We start from the raw sequence: 3,469 nt of genomic DNA on the forward strand, positions 1-3,469 counted from the left end.
ATTTTTGCAGCAGCAGCATTAGTCCCCAAATAATATATATATATTTTTTAGGTAGGTCTAATCTGTAATTAATGTTAAATGTACTTTATTAACAAAAATGACCTTTCTAACATTGAATTAGGCTTCTTTCTCCTGTCATTTTAGGTCTTATTCAGTGAACTACAATGTATTGTATATACTCCCATGTTCCAGAGTTAAACTAACATTTTAGTCATTGATTCAACCTTAGAATACATTACCAAGCAGAGTGAAAATCTAAATATTAAGTTTGACCTATGTGAGATTCTAATTCAACATTTCCTTCTTGCATTTATGAATAGTTATACATTTTTATACATTTACATTTTAGTCATTTAGCAGACGCTCTTATCCAGAACGACTTACAGTAGTCAATGCATACATTTCAATTCAATTCATACAGTTTTCTTTTTTTATCCCCCTCATACTGGCCCCCCGTGGGAATCGAACCCACAAGCCCTGGCGTTTCAAACACCATGCTCTACCAACTGAGCCACAGGGAGGATATATATGTAGTGATGCATAGAATCACAGCCCTTTACACAGGCCTACATCTCTGATTTCACTTATTTTTGGTCAAGAATATACACAAGGTTATATACATCAAAATCAAATCACATTGTATTGGTCACATTACACATGATTAGCAGATGTTAATGTGAGTGTAGCGAAATGCTTGTGCTTCTAGTTCACGACAGTGTAGTAATATCTAACAATTTCACAACATTACACCCAAAATACACGTAACTCTAAGTAAGGAACGGAATAAGAATAAGAATAAGTACATATGCGTCAGAGCGACATCGGACTAAGATACAGCGGCATGTTGACATTGCTGATACTGTTGTCTACTAGACTGATGTACTGGTAGAGTACAGGATGCTCTAATACACGGGTGTCCAACACCTTCCATAGAGGGCATAGTCTCTACAGGATGTTCCCTTCCATTAAACCCTAGAAAACCAGGTGTGGGTTAAGGACCTTAGGGACCTTCATTCATAAATGAAGTGAAAGGGAGGAGTGAAAACCCACAGACTCTCAGCCCACCGTGGAATGAGTTGGACGTGAACCCACAGACTCTCAGCCCACTGTGGAATGAGTTGGACGTGAACCCAGAGACTCTCAGCCCACTGTGGAATGAGCTGGACGTAAACCCACAGACTCTCAGCCCACCATGGAATGAGTTGGACGTAAACCCACAGACACTCAGCCCACCATGGAATGAGTTGGACGTAAACCCACAGACTCTCAGCCCACCGTGGAATGAGTTGGACGTGAACCCACAGACTCTCAGCCCACCGTGGAATGAGTTGGACGTAAACCCACAGACTCTCAGCCCACCATGGAATGAGTTGGACGTGAACCCACAGACTCTCAGCCCACCGTGGAATGAGCTGGACGTAAACCCACAGACTCTCAGCCCACCGTGGAATGAGTTGGACGTAAACCCACAGACTCTCAGCCCACCGTGGAATGAGCTGGACGTAAACCCACAGAGTCTCAGCCCACCGTGGAATGAGTTGGACGTAAACCCACAGAGTCTCAGCCCACCGTGGAATGAGTTGGACGTGAACCCACAGACTCTCAGCCCACCATGGAATGAGTTGGACGTAAACCCACAGACTCTCAGCCCACCGTGGAATGAGTTGGACGTAAACCCACAGACTCTTAGCCCACCATGGAATGAGTTGGACGTAAACCCACAGACTCTCAGCCCACCGTGGAATGAGCTGGACGTGAACCCACAGACTCTCAGCCCACTGTGGAATGAGTTGGACGTGAACCCACAGACTCTCAGCCCACCGTGGAATGAGTTGGACGTGAACCCACAGACTCTCAGCCCACTGTGGAATGAGTTGGACGTGAACCCACAGACTCTCAGCCCACTGTGGAATGAGTTGGACGTGAACCCAGAGACTCTCAGCCCACCGTGGAATGAGTTGGACGTGAACCCAGAGACTCTCAGCCCACCGTGGAATGAGTTGGACGTGAACCCACAGACTCTCAGCCCACCGTGGAATGAGTTGGACGTGAACCCACAGACTCTCAGCCCACCGTGGAATGAGCTGGACGTAAACCCACAGACTCTCAGCCCACTGTGGAATGAGTTGGACGTGAACCCACAGACTCTCAGCCCACTGTGGAATGAGTTGGACGTGAACCCAGAGACTCTCAGCCCACCGTGGAATGAGTTGGACGTGAACCCACAGACTCTCAGCCCACCGTGGAATGAGTTGGACGTGAACCCACAGACACTCAGCCCACCGTGGAATGAGTTGGACGTGAACCCACAGACTCTCAGCCCACCGTGGAATGAGTTGGACGTGAACCCACAGACACTCAGCCCACCGTGGAATGAGTTGGACGTGAACCCACAGACACTCAGCCCACCGTGGAATGAGTTGGACGTGAACCCAGAGACACTCAGCCCACCGTGGAATGAGTTGGACAGCTGTGCTCCAACATGCAGAGAAAAGTTACTTTCACACAAACAAACAAACACTCACGTATCTTATGGTTGGTGAAATGAAGAAACAGGGGATGGATCTGAACCCTGACCCTTTGTGTTACACACGAAGAAGGAGAGTTAACAACATTTAAAATACTTACTAATGATGAGCACATGTCTCCCTTTACGCTGCCCAACCAGCCTTCCCTTTACGCTGCCCAACCAGCCTTCCCTTTACGCTGCCCAACCAGCCTTCCCTTTACCCTGCCCAACCAGCCTTCCCTTTACCCTGCCCAACCAGCCTTCCCTTTACCCTGCCCAACCAGCCTTCCCTTTACCCTGCCCAACCAGCCTTCCCTTTACACTGCCCAACCAGCCTTCCCTTTACCCTGCCCAACCAGCCTTCCCTTTACCCTGCCCAACCAGCCTTCCCTTTACCCTGCCCAACCAGCCTTCCCTTTACCCTGCCCAACCAGCCTTCCCTTTACACTGCCCAACCAGCCTTCCCTTTACCCTGCCCAACCAGCCTTCCCTTTACACTGCCCAACCAGCCTTCCCTTTACCCTGCCCAACCAGCCTTCCCTTTACACTGCCCAACCAGCCTTCCCTTTACACTGCCCAACCAGCCTTCCCTTTACCCTGCCCAACCAGCCTTCCCTTTACGCTGCCCAACCAGCCTTCCCTTTACGCTGCCCAACCAGCCTTCCCTTTACGCTGCCCAACCAGCCTTCCCTTTACACTGCCCAACCAGCCTTCCCTTTACACTGCCCAACCAGCCTTCCCCTTTACACTGCCCAACCATCCTTCCTAACCAGCCTTCCCAACCAGCCTTCCCAACCAGCCTTCCTAACCAGCCTTCCCAACCAGCCTTCCAAACCATTCTTCCCAACCGGTCTTCCCAACCGGCCTTCCCAACCGGTCTTCCCAACCGGCCTTCCTAACCGGCCTTCCAAACCGGCCTTCCCAACTAGCCTTCCAAACCATTCTTCCCAACCGGCCTTC

General features: G+C 49.8%; 1 non-coding gene across 1 annotated transcript; it reads right to left on the reverse strand.

The window, feature by feature from the left end:
• Positions 1–445: 445 nt before the first annotated feature.
• On the reverse strand, positions 446–523 carry trnas-uga (transfer RNA serine (anticodon UGA)). Its single transcript has one exon. It is a non-coding gene; the product is annotated as a tRNA-Ser (tRNA).
• Positions 524–3,469: the final 2,946 nt, after the last annotated feature.

Source organism: Salmo salar, chromosome ssa29, assembly GCF_905237065.1.
Source record: "Salmo salar chromosome ssa29, Ssal_v3.1, whole genome shotgun sequence".
Taxonomy (NCBI): Eukaryota; Metazoa; Chordata; class Actinopteri; order Salmoniformes; family Salmonidae; genus Salmo; species Salmo salar.